The sequence below is a fragment of the Biomphalaria glabrata genome, chromosome 1 (assembly GCF_947242115.1).
Source record: "Biomphalaria glabrata chromosome 1, xgBioGlab47.1, whole genome shotgun sequence".
NCBI lineage: Eukaryota > Metazoa > Mollusca > Gastropoda > Planorbidae > Biomphalaria > Biomphalaria glabrata.
The window spans coordinates 68,711,435-68,732,655 of record NC_074711.1 but is presented as its reverse complement, the minus strand read 5'-3'; the positions used below and the strand labels follow the sequence as shown (position 1 = coordinate 68,732,655).

Genomic DNA, 21,221 nt, shown 5'->3' with positions numbered 1-21,221 from the left:
TGAACCAGAATGTTTCTCTGGTGGGGGGGGGGGGTGGGGGGTGGAGGGTGATAGGAAGGGATGGGGCGAGGTAAAACATGCTCCATGTTTAAAAAAATGTCACATTCATTAGTTAAGAGCAAAATATTCGCTCGATAAGTTGTATAAAGAAGGTCTTTTCTTTTTTTTTTTTTTTAAAGTATTTTTAGCGGCCCCCGAAAGGGAAAAAGACGCTATTAGTTTTGTGTGGCCTGTCTGTCCGTTTGTCCGTCTGTCAGTCCCGTTTAGATCTCGTAAATTAGAAAAGATTGTGAAAGTCCTACATCACAATATTTTAGACCATTCAAAGTTCTGATGCAAAGGCTACTTTTTTTCTTGTCTGAAATCGAAAAATCTAATTTTCTAAATAACTTATACAAGCATAAAAAATACACGACTTTTACAACTATTCATTATTAATAGTACCAAACGCTTGAGGCTCTTTATTAGGAAGAACACCGCCCACCATATTTTGAACACATTTATGCAAACGGTTGTAGATTTTTTGTCAATTTCTTTTTTTTTATATTTGTATTGTTAAGTTATGTAAGTTCTATTATACTAAATACTATATTTACACACAAAAATAAATGTTTATTAGAATGCATATAAGTCAGACATAATTTAAAACAATAATTAATAAGTAGTTTTTCACATTATCGCGTAAACTACAGTAGTGCATTCCTCATATAATACCAAAAGAAAAAAAATGTGGATTTGTTTTGTAAGATAATGTTTTATTCTTGAGAAATAAGACATTGGCCCCTTACAAAACAATTAGATCAGTTAGATATTCATTATAAGACATCAGTTAGGGCCAGGTTCACATCTAACTTCACATTCACTTTCACCTATCCTTTGTGTGCCGGACCGCTGGGGCACCACACACGATCTGTTAACCTTTTTTCTCCATTATTTTCTGTCATTTGTCTTTGATAGAATGTCATTCTGATAATATTAAATCCTTCCTTTTTACCTGCCTGGGTGGACCACTTCGGGGGCCGATTTTCTTTGTAACCTTGTTTATATTTTTCTTGTTTGAGTTACATTTGTATATCGCATCTTCCATGCTATAGTTACACTATAGAGTTTTTAATGTGCATTTATACAATCTCTTTACTTGACCTGTGGGAGGTCTCCGTGATGCCTTTAGGCACTCAGCAAAGTCGAGTCGGTTTACGAAATCTCCCACTCCCCTTTTTTTGCTTGGTAGCCAAGCAGTTTATCTCATTCAGCAATGCATCCCATAATTTTGAGTACATATGAGTCTTTTTGTTATAACACATTGACATTTGATATTAAAAACCTAAACACGTCTTAAGAGCCCTGGGGAAGACTGAGAAGAAGGTTTGGAAATAACTGGAAAGTCGCATTACGTTTGCATGCACTGAATACAGCATGGAACAAAACCCCAAAATCTTCTTGGCTCTGAATGAGCACTTAACATCTCCAAGCCTGACAGCTGGTGATATCAATCCGATTCAATGTCAAATTTAAAACAAGATTTGTGCTGGGATGAGTTTAAAAAAAAGAAAGCACAAAATAACTCCCCAAGCGGATATCATTAAGTTAAAATAACGACTGTTTATTTTAACAGCAGAAAGAACCCACGCACGCACACTGTGAGTTCAATTCTATGAACAATGCACAAATTCTCAATAGAGATTCTCAATGACAATCTTTCTCCTCTCTCTCTTCTCTCTGTTTCTTTCTTTCTCTCTCCATCTCTCTTTCCCCTCTCTCTCTCTCTTTCTCTGAGGATTTAAAAAAATATGTTTTATATTCGGTTGTTTCATTAGGGCATGAGTTGTGGTGAATTCGGTAAATACTCTGAATGTGGTTGATTAAGTTGAATGTGGTAAATGTGATGATTGTGGTAGATGTGGTGAATGTGGTAGATGGGGTGAATGTGGTGGATGCGTTGAATGTCATAGATGTGGTAGATTGTGTAAATGTAGCAGATGTTGAAGATAGTGCTGAATGTGGTAAATACGATAGATAGCATAGATGTTGTCAGTGTGGTGCATATCGTAAATGGTTCCCGGTCACTTCATCCCCGGTCACTTCATCCCCGGTCATTTCATCGCCGATCACTTCATAGCCGGTCACTTCATCCCCGGTCACTTCATCCCCGGTCATTTCATCCCCTGGTCATTTCATCCCCTGGTCACTTCATCCCCCGGTCACTTCATCCCCCGGTCATGTATTAACATATATATTAACAGTGTTTTTTTGTGACGGTACGCACCGGTACGACGTACCGGCACCTTTTTTTAATGTGGGGAAAACATTATTACTTTTCTTGTATTTTAAAGTTTATTATTAATTTAAGAGTAGCTAAAAGTAGGACAATTCGTCAATGAGTACCGCTCCTATTTTTTTTTACAAAAAAAAAAATTCTATATGTATGTATAGATAGATAGATAGATAGATAGATATTCTGTCTATGAAGTGTGTACATAAAAATATAGGTCTCGGGATTGGTCAATTATTTGTTTTTTTTTATTTCTTTAAAGCAACTTATTTGAATTGTTTTTAAAACAGGAGTAGCATCAACTCTGGCTGAATTTTTTTTTCTATTTGTCTTTTTTTTCTTTCTGCCCAGTGTCCAGTGAAATATGGACAACTCTTGTTTCTTGACATTTCGGTAAAAGACATTATCGAAGTCTGTAGTTTGTCTATTTCCAGAAATAGATGTAGCTTTTGTCTTCCCACACGAAACAAATAAATATCATTTGCTTCCTGGTCAGTTAGTTTTTTTTTTACAAAGCTTATATCAACTCACTTTGCCTGTAGGTCTTTCTGTATGTCTGTCTGTGTATCTGTCTGTCTGTCTGGTAAAATGTTTGCACATTTATTCATTCTACCTGACAAGGTAACAATCAATCTAAAAATTAACCAATTAATTATTTATTATTATTACTGTTTTGTTGAGACGGCTTCAACAGTCTGTAGATGAAAGGCTCAGAGAAGAACAAGCAGGTTTCCGAAGAGGCAGATCATGTACAGAGCAGATTTTCGTTTTACGAAATATCATAGAACAAAGTCTTGAGTACCAACAACGGCTAACGATCAGTTTTGTGGACTTCAAAAAAGCGTTTGATAGTGTCCACCGAGAATCACTATGGAAAATAGTTAGAGAATACGGTATCCCAGAAAAATTCGTCCAGATCCTACGACACCTTTACAGTCAGTCTAGTTGCTGCATTAAAACAGAAGAGGGAACAACAGAGTTTTTTACAATCGAGACAGGTGTTAGACAGGGGTGCATCTTATCTCCCTTCCTTTTCCTCCTAGCCATCGACTACATAATGAGGAGAGCAATGAACCAGACTGCCTTTGGTATTCCATGGCATGAACAACTCCGATTGACGGACTTGGACTTTGCTGATGATGTTGCACTACTCGGGGCTACAAATAAATGCATTCAAGAAATGACGGAGAGCCTAGACAGAGAGGCACCCAAAATTGGCCTCCTCATAAACTTGGATAAGACTAAAATTATGCGAGTTGGTGTGACAAGTCAAAAACTCGCTGTCAGAGTCACTCAAATTTATCACAGCATTAATTATTATTTTTCATTATTTATTTATTTTATTTTAATTATTTCCCCATCCTACCCCTACATTCTCCACCCGCACCACCTTTTCCGCTCCAGGCTAGACTTAGTTGACCACATTGGAGATAGCTAAAGCGCGTCTTTTCATTTATCTGCCCTTGATCGGGGAAAGGTAAACACACAATCTCTTTTGTCTTGCCCGCCGGATGTCTGAAGGACGGTCGCGGTTGACACCACCTTGGTTTGAATGCAAGCTAATCCTTCTCCCCCCCCCCTTCTCTCACGTCTCTCTTTGATCTAAGAGATTACCCTGGTCAACACACCGCGTGATATTCCAAGGTGCGGCTCCCACCTCGAGTCAAATCCACCCACGTGTAAGATAAATCTTAGCCTAGGGCATTTCCTGTGTCCGCCCGCACTTTCCAGGCTTATATAAAGTAAACCAACTCAAATCAGACTCTTTCATTCTCATTCAAGCTGAGCTATCGAGTCTGGACTATATCATTTATTCTTCCTCCTAGAGGAATACTTGGTGCCTCCCTCAGGTGTCTGCCTATTTATCGGATTATTTACCTGCCTATTTATTTGCTATTTGCTGTTCAGTGTCTACACGACACTACTCAACTCTACTACTTGGCGCTATCGGCATTGCCCGCCTATTCGACAGCCCACCTGTCATCTTATTAGGTGCGACGTCCCTATGGACTCAGGTCTGTGTGAGACGTCATAGCTACGCCAACCCTCTGCAACTCACTGGACATATCCTGTCAACTACGCTGCCCACGGCAGATCCGCTCTGCCCGCAGTAACCTTGTGCCCACGGTAGCCGGCCACCCGCCCTACTGTGCCCACTACAGATATTAGATTTTGGGGATTGAGACTCCACAAGAACTATATCACCGGCGTCCCTCTATCCGCTAGAGCGCCATCTCCAGCTGCAGAACCTCAAGCCAGGACACAGCCAGCTGCGACATCAACAGGACAACCAGCTAAGTCAGAGGACAAAGTGACATACTCTTATTAGGTGCAAGAGTGATGATTAAACATAGTATTCACTAGAGATAGATGCGAACCCTCCCCCTTTTATTCTTATATGTATATTTATGTAAATAAATATTCTTCATTTTAAACTTTTGTATCTATCTTTCATTGCTTTGTCTCGTTGCGTGTCTGCTCCCGATTCATATGCTGATAGGTTGGTGTGTGATAGCTTTAAAAATAATCATCCCCTAGACATAAAACGTGCCAAACACACGTCACATTTCCCCACCTGTCACAGTTGGATATAAGGCAAAGGGTGTCCCCGTCAGACTTGGCGAGTCAAAGCTTGAAGAGCTGGACAAGTTCACGTACCTTTGCAGCATCATAACAAATGATGGAGATGCTTACCATGATGTAGCATGTCGAATAGGAAAGGCAGGGAGCATTTTCCAAAGGCTGCAGCCTATTTGGACTAACCAAGCCATTGGACTCGAGACAAAAATACACCTTCTCAACACAATCGTCATTCCAACTGCTACATATGCATGTGAGACGTGGAAGTCATCTGTCAAAATTTAGAAAAGACTAAATGTGGCTCAACAGAGATGGCTGAGACGGATTTTGGGAGTCAGTTACACAGACCGGATCTCAAACAAGGAAATCCTATGCCGAACTGGGAGTCGAACACTTAGTGAGGTTGTGACTGAGCGTCGCATGAGGTTTGCGGGACATGTTCTACGTCAAAATGAATTACGCACACCAAGAGTTGCGATAACATGGAAGCCAAAACGAGGAAAGCGCAAACAGGGACGTCCTCGTATTACCTGGCGACACACCTTCATGGAGAACCTCAGAACAGTGGACACCAGGTGGGAGGAGGCTTCAGACATTGCCAGTGACAGATCATTATGGAGACAGCTTGCCGCCCAATGCGCCGAACGGCGCGGGAGGACCTAAGTCTAAGTCTAAGTCTAATTAGTGGTGATGAGTTATTTTGTTTGATATCAACATGAGGGGAACAACTGCTATTTAATGAGAGATGTGAATGTATTTACGAATTTAATCCCCTTATTACGTTTTGATACGTGTTTTCTCCCAGTTCCCATTCTCGGCCAAGCTGAAAGTTTGCACTATCATTACTTTTACATGACAAAACAAGAATCAATTTAAATAAAATCACTTAGTTAATTGACTATATATGTAATTAAATATTTTGTTTGGTATCTATAAAACCTTCTATATTCGTAAGCACTTCCCTGGTCAGTGGTTAGTATGTTGGCTTGAGGAGGCTTAAATAGGCATGAGTTCTCATGTTCGAAATGAGGTCGTTCCAACTGGAACGCTTAAAGCAAAGTGGAATATTGGTAGAACCTAACAGACTTGGTGGAAGTCGGTCAAGAGTAAGGATATGACAAGAGTAAGGATATGACAAGAGTTAAGTATATGACAAGAGTTAAGGATATGACAAGAGTAAGGATATGACAAGAGTTAAGGATATGACAAGAGTAAGGATATGACAAGAGTTAAGATATGACAAGAGTTAAGGATATGACAAGAGTTAAGGATAGAATGCTTTGAAACATGCATGAGAACAACTACTCGAAGCAAATACTCTACTGAATATGTTAAGTATGCCATGTTGACAGCAGTGAGCATTCGACATTTTAAATATGAAATTCTGATCAGTAATGCAAGATGCAAGTTTATTACAAAAGAGTAAATTTAATAAATCTAATTTTTTTTTTAAATAATTATTTTAAGCTGCACATTCAAAAACAATATGAGGTGAAAGTTTAATAGAACAATTTTTAAGTTCATCAAAGTTCATTTGATGTGCATTTGAAGCGATTGTAAATTACTAGACCTACTAACTTTTCAATGACCTATGACCTATGTCCTATGAACTTGAATACATCTGGAAGGGCATTTTGTTAGTGGACAAGGGAAGGCGAAAGGAGGAATGGGTTTTTGTCATTGTCAGGAGGTTTCAACAAGCAAGGCCGTCTATTAAAAAAGGAAAGTTCACTTTTCAGAGCTTGCTATCTATGGGTAAAAGTCATTTTTTTCCTTGGCCCAGCGTTAACGAGGGTGTCATGTTTCTAGCACAACGACCAAACGCGTTAACTTTTCCCCAAATTAATGCCAGGTACCATTTAGAGCTGAATTGACTCAGAGGCGCCCTAAAGATCCCGAGCTTAAAAAATTCCAGTCTTCACCAGGATTCGAAGCCGGGAACCCTCGGTTCGGAAGCCAAGCACTATACCACTCAACACCGCGCCTCCTTGCCGGTCTATGGATTGACAGATTTTTTGTTTCGGTATGGATATTATTTCTAATTCTTTTATTGACGAAATTAAGCAGGAGTTACTTTAAATATTTAATAGGACTGCTAGCGAGCTGTTACAACTGCTGAAGAATTAAAACTCAAAAAAACTCATTACAATAAAGCTGCTCTCATTGAACACAATCGCCTTATGACTGGCCCCCAACAAAAAGTGTAACAGTGGGTGTCTGTCTTCAAAATCAACACAGAAGATGTTAAATAATCAGAAGCTATTCTTCTGGACAGAAGCCAGCGACGTTGAGACTTCAGCAGACGATAATGCCGAGATTCAAAAGATCTTACTGGGGGATCCAGATTGACCCTGATGGACGGCTTGGAAAATCTTGCAGTTGAAAATTTAAATCTGCGCCTGAGAATGAAACGTAAACATAATATTGTTTTGGAAACTTGAAGCTTTACACACAAAAAAAAAATAACATATTTATTTGAATGGCAAGGTTGGTTTAAAATGTTGAACTAGGGAATTGTAAACGAAAAAAAAATATAAAAATCAAAATCTAAAATAATAAAGTTCAAAATATAGAAAGTCATTACATTAAAATCATAGTTTACAGAACGAATTCGGTTCAATTTTGCCGATATTTTATCTTAATTTAATCATGAGAAGTTGTTTTGGACTCGATCTCAAAGATTAAGGGTAAATGCACTATTTGACGTGACCACGCAGACCCAGTGGTGACCTGTGCGTATTTTGCCACATCTGATGCCAACAAAACATAAAGTATCAACACGTGATATTTTTCCTTGACAAGACTTAAAAAAAAAAAGGTTTCCCTATCACTCGTGAATAAGTAAACAATTATTTTGGACAGTTTGGACATTTCTCAATGGACATTCAAATGACCCACAATTTCATGACTGTTTCTGTTTCTCTATCAAGCTCTTGTCCACTTTTAGGATTGTCAATGAATATAATGAGCAATTAAAGTGAACTGACAGCCTATTAGATACATTTCTAGAGTGTTTCTGAAGTTTGCTACTAAAATGCATAAATTCTACACATATTTCTACAACATCTAATATTTAATCATTGTTAGCCAATTATCACTTTATATAATTTGCTATTTTGCTAGTAGGATAAAAGTCACTTCTTTTATTACAAAAAATAAAAATGGTAATAAATGATGTATTATATAAAGATTATAACTTATAAATAAAGAAAACATATAACACTTATGAGAATTATTTTAACGCTTTTTCTAAATCAATCAAACCTTAATCAAAACTTGAGTTCTAGCATTGAACACATTTAACATGATTTAATAAGTTAAACATTAATTTATAATTAACAAGTTAAACATAACATAGAGTTTAACAGGCTTTACATAACTAAAAGTTTAGCAAGTCTAACATAAGTAAGAGTTACAAGTTTAGCATAACTCGGAGTTTAACAAGTTAAAATTAACTTACAGTTTATTAAGTCTAACATAACTTTGGGTATAAAAGTTTTAACATAACTGATGGTAAAACAATTGTAACACAACGAAGGGTTGAAGGTTCTACGCTGTAACATGTTTAAAATAACATAACTAAATGTAATCTGCATTACATGTTATACTTTAAAAAAAATGATCACAAAAAAAAAAAGATGTATTATGAAGCATAACTTAGGATGAGATACACAAGTTAGGCTATAAATAGTCATACCAGATATATTGTTATTAAAAGTAGTATAGCTAAAAAAAAGAAAAAAAAAAGCTGCATTCTATTCTAAGAACTATTTTTGGTGGTACGGACATTTGTTTCAAATCAAAAGGAAACAACAAACTAGGCCACTATTGTCTGACAAAGTCACTACAACCAGGACTTACAAGAACTCGATCCGATTGAGATATCGTAACCCTCATTTACATAATCGAATACATTGGTTTCAAATATATCGTCATCAAATACTGCTCTGACGTCTGACTGTTGAACTAGCTAGAAATGTATGCAAACATGAAAGAAAAAAGACCTTTTATTTGAAACACTAAAGCATAGGTGTAGCCAGAATTGTTGGTTTTTTTTAGAGGTGTGGGGCAGGGAGGGGTACACATTTTTCTCGTGTATTTCTTGGCATTTTTTCTATTTGAGACTCAGAAATGCATTTTCTGAGTGTACACAGCACAGTACTCTGCTATTCTTGTAAGAAAAAAATTACTACAAGTCAAATATAAATTGTGTACGTAAATTAAAATAACTATATGGGTGGGTTTTGGTGGGGGGAACATAGATAACTGACAGCAGCTGTATTTCTGGTCTTCAAGAGTTAAATAGCGCAAGGGACTTTTGGTAGCTTTAGTTTGCTTCAGTGTTTCTTAGGATGTCGCTCTTTGTAAGGAGCCCAGCCACTGGTAGGATAACAGGTCGATGTGTGAAGTATTTTATTTCAGGGGCGGGGTTAAGTCATTGTAATTATTTCTTTTTAAAGTCATTCAATGAAGACCTGCTAGTACTTCTTTAGTTTAATAAAAATAGAGTTTCAATTTTCTTCTATTTACTTTAACAGTTGGTCTTTTGTTTAAACTGCTGTTTGAAAATAAATATGAATTATACACCTGTTTTTTTTAAGCTTTACCTTCTAATATCAGGTTTATATTTGTTTATTTATAACAGTTTGCGATATATTCAGATCATACATGGCATATGTCTTAGTTTATACACGTCATATGTTATTCGCGTCATAGGTTATTCTGGGCATAGGTTATTCTGGGCATAGGTTATTCTGGGCATAGGTTATTCTGGGCATAGGTTATTCTGGGCATAGGTTATTCTGGGCATAGGTTATTCTGGGCATAGGTTATTCTGGGCATAGGTTATTCTTGGCATAGGTTATTCTGGGCATAGGTTATTCTGGGCATAGGTTATTCTGGGCATAGGTTATTCTGGGCATAGGTTATTCTGGGCATAGGTTATTCTGGGCATAGGTTATTCTGGGCATAGGTTATTCTGGGCATAGGTTATTCTGGGCATAGGTTATTCTGGGCATAGGTTATTCTGGGCATAGGTTATTCTGGGCATAGGTTATTCTGGGCATAGGTTATTCTGGGCATAGGTTATTCTGGGCATAGGTTATTCTGGGCATAGGTTATTCTGGGCATAGGTTATTCTTGGCATAGGTTATTCTGGCCATAGGTTATTCTGGGCATAGGTTATTCTGGGCATAGGTTATTCTGGGCATAGGTTATTCTGGGCATAGGTTATTCTGGGCATAGGTTATTCTGGGCATAGGTTATTCTGGGCATAGGTTATTCTGGGCATAGGTTATTCTGGGCATAGGTTATTCTGGGCATAGGTTATTCTGGGCATAGGTTATTCTGGGCATAGGTTATTCTGGGCATAGGTTATTCTGGGCATAGGTTATTCTGGGCATAGGTTATTCTGGGCATAGGTTATTCTGGGCATAGGTTATTCTTGGCATAGGTTATTCTTGGCATAGGTTATTCTGGGCATAGGTTATTCTGGGCATAGTTTATTCTGGGCATAGGTTATTCTGGGCATAGGTTATTCTGGGCATAGGTTATTCTGGGCATAGGTTATTCTGGGCATAGGTTATTCTGGGCATAGGTTATTCTGGGCATAGGTTATTCTGGGCATAGGTTATTCTTGGCATAGGTTATTCTGGGCATAGGTTATAGAATAAAAACGGTACTATTAGATGTCCTCTTCATTGGACTTCGATCTGCAAACTGTGCTGTAGTAGTTGTGACAGGTGGGGAGATGTGATGTGTGTTTGGCGCGTTTTATGTCTAGGGGATGATTATTTTTAAAGCTATCACACACCAACCTATCAGCATATGAATCGGGAGCAGACACGCAACGAGACAAGCAATGAAAGATAGATACAAAAGTTAAAAATGAAGAATATTTATTTACATAAATATACATATAAGAATGAAAAGGGGGAGGGTTTGCATCTATCTCTAAATAAGACTAGGTCTAATCATCACTCTTGCACCTAATAAGAGAGTATGTCACTTTGTCCTCTGACTTAGCTGGTATTCCTGTTGATGTCGCAGCTGGCTGTGTCCTGGCTTGAGGTTCTGCAGCTGGAGGTGGCGCTCGGATAGAGGGACGCCGGTGATATAGTTCTTGTGGAGTCTCAATCCCCAAAATCTAATATCTGTAGTGGGCACAGTAGGGCTGGTGGCCGGCTACCGTGGGCACAAGCTTACTGCGGGCAGAGCTGATCTGCCGTGGGCAGCGTAGTTGACAGGATATGTCCAGTGAGTTGCAGAGAGTTGGCGTAGCTATGACGTCTCACACAGATCTGAATCTATAGGGACGTTGCACCTAATAGCTTGACAGGTGGGCTGTCGAATAGGCGGGCAATGCCGATAGCGCCAAGTGGTAGAGTTTAGCACATAAATAGGTAAATAGGCAGGTAAATAGATCGTTGATCCAATAAATAAATAGGCAGACACCTGAGGGAGGATGCGGATAAATAAAGACAAGTTAGGACATGTCTCTTATGCATCTTATCGATGCCCTCGACTGAGGTGCATTCGTCAGATTGGTGAAATTGCTTTAGAGCACAATGAGGAGATGATGACAAATGGGATTTGGAAAATAGATGGCAGATAGTAGCATTATATAAATGTACATAAAAGGGGAAATACTAATATAAAAATGTACATAAAAGGGGAAATACTAATATAAAAATGTACATAGAAGGGGAAATAATAATCTGAAATAAACAACACAGGTGGATAGAGAAAGAAAAAGGGGGGGGGATGAATTGGGCGGTGGTCGGCGACCAAGACGGTTTGTTTACATATGACCGTAGGTCGAGAACAATGGAGCGCGCTTGAATGGAGAGGGTGTCCGTTCAAGAGGCGCAACTCTCGTTAGAGTGAAATGGCTACAGGGGAGATAATTCAATACAGGGGAGATAACTCATATCTCCTTTCTAAGCGCAGTATTAGTGCGATAGTAGAATTATCAAGGCTGTCAACCGAGATAAAGGAAATAAAATAAGGTGTACAAATATATACATGGTTGCATCAATAATCAATTGATGCAACGTAGCATTAATAGATTAATGCAATTCATAAATACATACATAGGACATGTCTATGTTCTCTACTTACGCCAGTGAGACATACACAATGCACTAATTAAATATAAGTGAAATAATAAAATACACATGATAATATCCAATGGAAATAGCACAAAAGAAATTAAGGTGGAACTTGTGATTAAGTTCGGCTTACTACCAGGTATTCCACTAGGAGGGAGAATAAATGATATAGTCCAGACTCGATAGCTCAGCTCGAATGAGAAAGAGAGGGTCTGACTTGATTTAATTTACCTTATATACAAAGGCATGGAAAATGTGAGCGGAAACAGGAAATGTCCTAGTCTTAGAATTATCTTACACGTGGGTGAAGTCCGACAAGAGATGGGATTCGCACATTGGGAGGTCAATGGGCGTGTTTGTCCTCGTGGTCTGCTAGATCAAAGAGAGACATAGGAGAAAGGGGGGGGGGAGTGACTTGCATTCCACACAAGGTGGTGTCCACTGCGGCTGTCAGACATCCTGCCGATAAGATCAAAGAGTCTGTGCGTATCTTTGCCCCGGTGAAGGGAAGATAAATCGAAAGACGTGACCTAGCTATCTCCAATGTGGTCAAGTAAGTCTAGCCTGGAGCGGAAAAGGTGTGGTGGGTGAATAATTTAGGGGTTGGATGGGGAAATAATTAAAATAAAATAAATAAATAATGAAAAATTATAATTAATGCTGTGATAAATTTGAGTGACTCTGACAGCGAGTTTTTGACTTGTCACAGTAGTTTATATAGTTCAGTCTCTGTATCAGAGCGCAAGACCTCAAACTCAATGGGTCACATGGTCAGCGTGTCAGTAGCATTGACCTACAGATCGTTTCCGGGGCCATCGCATTCAGATCATGTTTCGACCATGGGCTCGTTAATGGATTTGAGTCGTGCGAGCTTTGTGACTTTTTTGTCTTCCAAATGTTACCTTGGAGTCGATGACGTCATGTCGTTTATTGTCTGCTCCAAGTTCAAGTTCCAAACGCGGTTATTGTTCTTGGATCAATAGTGCCTCTTTTTCTATCTACACTTCTGCACTAGTGCTAGGCTATTGTACATCAAGTTTGGGTGATAGAGCTTGGGTTAGTAAGACATTGTGACCTCCATATGGTAGGAAGGATCAACAAACATTAGCAAGAGTAAAAAATATAAAAACTGGTTAGTCATTGCACTTTCTACTTAATGCCCTTGCACAGGGCCGGACTTGGATATTTGGAGGCCCTAGGCGAAGTAAACTTGGTGGCCCTAAATAACTTTTTTTTTAATTAAAAATAAACAGCGAAGAAAATACAATTCAGCAAATTTATTCAAAACCTGCCAGTGTCTCGATCTAAATCAACAAATAACGGAAATTCATACATCGCAGTCTTCGTATTAGTGTCAGAGTTAGACTGTTAAACACAGTGTCACAGTGCTCTACTATGTTTGAGATCTGTTAAACACAGTGTCACAGTGCTCTACTATGTTTGAGATCTGTTAAACACAGTGTCACAGTGCTCTACTATGTTTGAAATCTGTTAAACACAGTGTCACAGTGCTCTACTATGTTTGAGATCTGTTAAACACAGTGTCACAGTGCTCTACTATGTTTGAGATCTGTTAAACACAGTGTCACAGTGCTCTACTATGTTTGAGATCTGTTAAACACAGTGTCACAGTGCTCTACTGTGTTTGAGATCTGTTAAACACAGTGTCACAGTGCTCTACTATGTTTGAGATCTGTTAAACACAGTGTCACAGTGCTCTACTATGTTTGAGATCTGTTAAACACAGTGTCACAGTGCTCTACTATGTTTGAGATCTGATAAACACAGTGTCACAGTGCTCTACTATGTTTGAGATCTGTTAAACACAGTGTCACAGTGCTCTACTATGTTTGAGATCTGTTAAACACAGTGTCACAGTGCTCTACTATGTTTGAGATCTGATAAACACAGTGTCACAGTGCTCTACTATGTTTGAGATCTGATAAACACAGTGTCACAGTGCTCTACTATGTTTGAGATCTGATAAACACAGTGTCACAGTGCTCTACTATGTTTGAGATCTGTTAAACACAGTGTCACAGTGCTCTACTATGTTTGAGATCTGTTAAACACAGTGTCACAGTGCTCTACTATGTTTGAGATCTGTTAAACACAGTGTCACAGTGCTCTACTATGTTTGAAATCTGATAAACACAGTGTCACAGTGCTCTACTATGTTTGAGATCTGTTAAACACAGTGTCACAGTGCTCTACTATGTTTGAGATCTGTTAAACACAGTGTAACAGTGCTCTACTATGTTTGAGATCTGATAAACACAGTGTCACAGTGCTCTACTATGTTTGAGATCTGATAAACACAGTGTCACAGTGCTCTACTATGTTTGAGATCTGATAAACACAGTGTCACAGTGCTCTACTATGTTTGAGATCTGATAAACACAGTGTCACAGTGCTCTACTATGTTTGAGATCTGATAAAAACAGTGTCACAGTGCTCTACTATGTTTGAGATCTGATAAACACAGTGTCACAGTGCTATACTATGTTTGAGATCTGTTAAACACAGTGTCACAGTGCTCTACTATGTTTGAGATCTGATAAACACAGTGTCACAGTGCTCTACTATGTTTGAGATCTGATAAACACAGTGTCACAGTGCTCTACTATGTTTGAGATCTGATAAACACAGTGTCACAGTGCTCTACTATGTTTGAGATCTGATAAACACAGTGTCACAGTGCTCTACTATGTTTGAGATCTGTTAAACACAGTGTCACAGTGCTCTACTATGTTTGAGATCTGATAAACACAGTGTCACAGTGCTCTACTATGTTTGAGATCTGATAAACACAGTGTCACAGTGCTCTACTATGTTTGAGATCTGTTAAACACAGTGTCACAGTGCTCTACTATGTTTGAGATCTGTTAAACACAGTGTCACAGTGCTCTACTATGTTTGAGATCTGATAAACACAGTGTCACAGTGCTCTACTATGTTTGAGATCTGATAAACACAGTGTCACAGTGCTCTACTATGTTTGAGATCTGTTAAACACAGTGTCACAGTGCTCTACTATGTTTGAGATCTGTTAAACACAGTGTCACAGTGCTCTACTATGTTTGAGATCTGTTAAAAACAGTGTCACAGTGCTCTACTATGTTTGAGATCTGTTAAACACAGTGTCACAGTGCTCTACTATGTTTGAGATCTGTTAAACACAGTGTCACAGTGCTCTACTATGTTTGAGATCTGTTAAACACAGTGTCACAGTGCTCTACTATGTTTGAGATCTGATAAACACAGTGTCACAGTGCTCTACTATGTTTGAGATCTGATAAACACAGTGTCACAGTGCTCTACTATGTTTGAGATCTGTTAAACACAGTGTCACAGTGCTCTACTATGTTTGAGATCTGATAAACACAGTGTCACAGTGCTCTACTATGTTTGAGATCTGATAAACACAGTGTCACAGTGCTCTACTATGTTTGAGATCTGATAAACACAGTGTCACAGTGCTCTACTATGTTTGAGATCTGTTAAACACAGTGTCACAGTGCTCTACTATGTTTGAGATCTGTTAAACACAGTGTCACAGTGCTCTACTATGTTTGAGATCTGTTAAACACAGTGTCACAGTGCTCTACTATGTTTGAAATCTGATAAACACAGTGTCACAGTGCTCTACTATGTTTGAGATCTGTTAAACACAGTGTCACAGTGCTCTACTATGTTTGAGATCTGTTAAACACAGTGTAACAGTGCTCTACTATGTTTGAGATCTGATAAACACAGTGTCACAGTGCTCTACTATGTTTGAGATCTGATAAACACAGTGTCACAGTGCTCTACTATGTTTGAGATCTGATAAACACAGTGTCACAGTGCTCTACTATGTTTGAGATCTGATAAACACAGTGTCACAGTGCTCTACTATGTTTGAGATCTGATAAAAACAGTGTCACAGTGCTCTACTATGTTTGAGATCTGATAAACACAGTGTCACAGTGCTATACTATGTTTGAGATCTGTTAAACACAGTGTCACAGTGCTCTACTATGTTTGAGATCTGATAAACACAGTGTCACAGTGCTCTACTATGTTTGAGATCTGATAAACACAGTGTCACAGTGCTCTACTATGTTTGAGATCTGATAAACACAGTGTCACAGTGCTCTACTATGTTTGAGATCTGATAAACACAGTGTCACAGTGCTCTACTATGTTTGAGATCTGTTAAACACAGTGTCACAGTGCTCTACTATGTTTGAGATCTGATAAACACAGTGTCACAGTGCTCTACTATGTTTGAGATCTGATAAACACAGTGTCACAGTGCTCTACTATGTTTGAGATCTGTTAAACACAGTGTCACAGTGCTCTACTATGTTTGAGATCTGTTAAACACAGTGTCACAGTGCTCTACTATGTTTGAGATCTGATAAACACAGTGTCACAGTGCTCTACTATGTTTGAGATCTGATAAACACAGTGTCACAGTGCTCTACTATGTTTGAGATCTGTTAAACACAGTGTCACAGTGCTCTACTATGTTTGAGATCTGTTAAACACAGTGTCACAGTGCTCTACTATGTTTGAGATCTGTTAAAAACAGTGTCACAGTGCTCTACTATGTTTGAGATCTGTTAAACACAGTGTCACAGTGCTCTACTATGTTTGAGATCTGTTAAACACAGTGTCACAGTGCTCTACTATGTTTGAGATCTGTTAAACACAGTGTCACAGTGCTCTACTATGTTTGAGATCTGATAAACACAGTGTCACAGTGCTCTACTATGTTTGAGATCTGATAAACACAGTGTTACAGTGCTCTACTATGTTTGAGATCTGTTAAACACAGTGTCACAGTGCTCTACTATGTTTGAGATCTGTTAAACACAGTGTCACAGTGCTCTACTATGTTTGAGATCTGTTAAACACAGTGTCACAGTGCTCTACTATGTTTGAGATCTGATAAACACAGTGTCACAGTGCTCTACTATGTTTGAGATCTGATACAAGTTTAGCAATGTTTTCTCTGATTTCTTTCTAGTCCGGCCCTCACCTAGGCCTAAGGCCTAAGGCCGACCGCCTTGTCAACCGTTTGTTACAATAATGGGGAATTCTTTTTGTTTCCCATAAAACTCCATGTATTTTTTTGTCTCTGTCTGGAGTGGCGGTAGAAGAAATGTGTATTTCATTAAAATAAATGGTATGAAATATATTGAACTACAGTCTAGAAACTATTTGTTTATTTGGCATGCCAAGTACTTTTTTCCTTATCAACACAACTTTGTATACAAGAGACAATAGTCGTCCTGTTTTCCTTTCTATCTTTGTCTTTATTTCTGTAGCCTTTCTGATTCAACTTTTAACATTCAGTTTTATCATCACTAAGAAAGACTTGAAAAAAAAAAACAAGTAAATTACTCGAAAATTAAAATTGCGAATCTTCGGGCCCTCTCGTTGCGATTAGTCTGTTTCAGTCAACGCCTCGCTAGGTTACTAACGACCAAATGATAAAATCTATAACGTCTGCCAGTAGCAGACGAGAGGTGCTCTTTGAAATAACAGCCGTGAGTCTGGCCGAACTAAAGACCTTTAAACTAATTGTAATGTAATGACAATAATGTTACAAAAAGCAAGCCCTTGGTGGTGGCAGCTCGATTCAAATTCGGTCAAAGAAATGACCATACTTAGACAGAAATAGAAGATGGACAAATAGGTTCTAATTCTGGTAGTCCAAAATCATTTCCTATTGATGACTTAGTTACATGAAAAGGTAAGGGAATCTATAGGCATATGTCACATCGGTGGGCGCCTAGCTGTACAAAGGTAAGGGAATCTATAGGCATATGTCACATCGGTGGGCGCCTAGCTGTACATGAAAAGAGTGAAGACAAGTGAAAACATTGGTTTCATCAAAACATTACAATTACATGTCATTCAGAAATGGAAAACCATTTTCAAAAGTATTTCCGACCTTTCAAATTACTAGGCTCTTTGGTTCCTATCCGAGGGCATTGTAATGTATTGTCTATTAGTTTGTAAAATAATTTCTGTATTACTTCACCGCCGCCATTGTTTACAAGTAGTCCAAATAGGTTATTTATTTCTTTGTACAGGAGACGTAAAACTTAGAGTCGCTAAATACATGAGCAGTGTTATGGGTGTTCTCAGAGATGTAGATTGTAGACAATATCATGTATTTGAATATTGGGTCAGACTTCTACAATCACCCACACAGCTCCAAGAAATAGCCAGTAATTCAAACAATCACCCACTCAACTCTAACGACCACACACATCTTGTACAGCCACCCGAGTAACTCTATCCCTCTACCCGCCGCCATCTAACAACCACCCACTCAACTCTAACAACTCTAACAACCACACACACAATTCTAGCAACTCTAACAACCACCCACACAACTCCAACAACTCTAACATCCACACACATAACTCTAACAACTCTAACAACCACACACACAATTCTAGCAACTCTAACAAACACCGACACAACTCTAACAACTCTAACAACCACACACACAACTCTAACAACTCTAACAACCACACACACAACTCTATCAACCACCCACACAACTATAACAACTCTAACAACCACACACACAACTCTAACAACTCTAACAAACACCCACACAACTCTAACAACTCTAACAAACACCGACACAACTCTAACAACTCTAACAACCACACACACAACTCTAACAATTCTAACAACCACACACACAACTCTAACAACTCTATCAACCACCCACAAACTCTAACAACTCTAACAACTCTTACAACTCTATCAACCACCCACACAACTCTAACAACTCTAACAACTCTAACAACTCTATCAACCACCCACACATTTCTAACAACTCTAACAACCACCCACACAACTCAAAAAACTCTAACAACTCTAACAACCACCCACACAACTCAAAAAACTCTAACAACTCTAACAACCACCCACACAACTCTAACAACTCTAACAACCACCCACACAACTCTAACAACTCTAACAACCACACACACAACTCTAACAACTCTAACAACTCTTACAACTCTATCAACCACCCACACAACTCTAACAACTCTATCAACCACCCACACAAATCTAACAACTCTAACAACTCTAACAACCACCCACACAACTCTAACAACTTTAACAACTCTAACAAACACCCACACAACTCTAACAACTCTAACAACCAACCACACAACTCTAACAACTCTAACAACCACCCACACAACTCTAACAACCACCCACATCTTGTACAGCCACCAACGTAACTCTATCCCTCTACCCGCCGCCCTCTAACAACCAACCATCAAAAATTTGTACAGCCCCAGCTGTGACCTACATATTTTGCCACATCTAGGGCAAGCTTAACCATTGTCCGCAGGTGGTCGATTTAGATTTTCTTTTCACCGTCTGCGATTGTCCTCGGTAGCGGATTTTATTTTTGTCTCAAATGTGTATCCCGCGGCCTTCGTGAGTGACCTCCAGCTGTCTCGTTCTGAGGCCGCATGCAAGTTGCAACCAGGTGCTCTCTTCTATGTCAGCTAAGGAAAGTTGACGCCTTAGCTGGTCTTTGAAGCGTTTCCGTTGGGCGCCTCTGTTACGTCGACCACCTTTTAGCCTTTGGCACCGTTCGTCTCCCGTACGGGATACGTGCCCTGCCCAGCGTAACTGCCGGACCATAAGAAGTCCCCCTGTACTGTCCATACCGGTTTGTAGTGCTGTCTTGCCACCGTATGTCCATGACGGAGCGCAAGCATCTTTGGTGAAAGCACTCAAGAAGTCTTAGTTGTTTTCTGTATAATGTCCATGTCTCAGAGCCATATAGAAAGGTTGAGAGAAGCACCGCCTGGTAGACATTGGTTTTTGTAGGCAGGCGGGGCGATTTATTCCACCAAACTCTTGCCTGAAGGCGTTCAAAAGCGCTACTGGCCCTGGCCAGACGTCTATTATCCCATACAAAAACAAAGGAGATGGTCATAACGGAGCTTCTCTATGCCAATGATTGCGCCCTGTTAGCTTACAATGAACATGATCTCCAGAACGCGGTAGAGGAATTTGCCTTTTTCGGCTTATCTATAAACCAGGTCAAGTTCCAGAAGTCACCCAATAAAACATACTCAGTCCCAATGATCACCGTTAACTGACAGCCCCTTAACGTGGTAGATCAATTCACAGGTAGTATAGTATCAAATGATGCCTCACTTTCAAGGGTAGTTGGCTTGGCTACCTAGAAGGGGGCTTGAGGTTCGACAACCGACCGGCAGAGTTGTGTTTACTGAGCGCCTAAAGGCAGCACGGAAAACCAACTCCTAGATACCCCCTCCCCCCACTGGTCCAAAAATGAGATTTAAGATTTTAAATTATCTAGGGAAAACCTAATAATTACGTACAAAAACAAATGACTACATACATAGCTTAATCTTAAACTGCTAAATTATTTTTAAATTAATTAATTAATTAGTATTTTCATGTGTTAAGTATAAAACTATCAGTGCGAAGAGAAGTTTTATCATCTTAGAGTTGAATTAGAGTTTTAGATCTAGGGATGGGATTATAAAGTAAACAATTAAACGAATTAATTTTTAGTACGCGATTCATTACGGTATTGTCTAATGAAAGGATGTTCGCCAGGAAATCTGTAGTCACAGATATCAGGAACTAAATTATGTTTAAAAAGCTTTTGAAACACAAAATTGAAGGTTAATTTTATTATATAATGAAATCAATGGATCTTCTTTTGTATTTTCATGTGTCAAAGTAAAAAACTATCCGCGCAAAGTGTATTTCTTAAAATTAGATCTAGGTCTAAATCCTTTCGATCTTTTCTCATGTCAACATTGTTAACCATGGCCTAGATCCATAAATACTATAGCTTTAATAGAGTAGGACAACTTTATTTTTTTTTTGAGGGTCTTAAGTTTGCTTTAGGGCTACAATACATACACTACGGTCTAAGTTAGTACCCAAGGAACATTCCTGCCTAGTTTTATCAAGATTGGTCAAGTGGTTTTGATGTCTATAAGTAACATACATACATACACCTCACATTCTACTTTATAATATAGATTAACTAGCCTGACATTACCCGCGGCCTGCGGGTCTAAGTTTGTGTTTATTAATCTAGTGGATTGGATTTAGATGTATGTTAAAGTTAGCTAATGATCCTTTCAAGTTTTTTCTCTTTCGCTACGAAAATAAAATTAGTTTTGCGAAAATGGTTTTACCCGAAGCCGATACATTCATGTCTATTAAAAACGAAAAGAGCG

At 38.8% G+C, this 21,221-nt stretch overlaps 1 protein-coding gene and 1 pseudogene across 2 annotated transcripts in view; both read left to right on the top strand.

Moving 5' to 3' along the window:
• Positions 1 to 21,221, top strand: part of LOC106072355 (kiSS-1 receptor-like) — a 184,674-nt gene that overhangs the window by 81,791 nt on the left and 81,662 nt on the right. The gene's annotated exons all lie outside the window — the stretch shown is intronic.
• LOC129925975 (GATA zinc finger domain-containing protein 14-like) lies at positions 1,886 to 19,234 on the top strand (annotated as a pseudogene).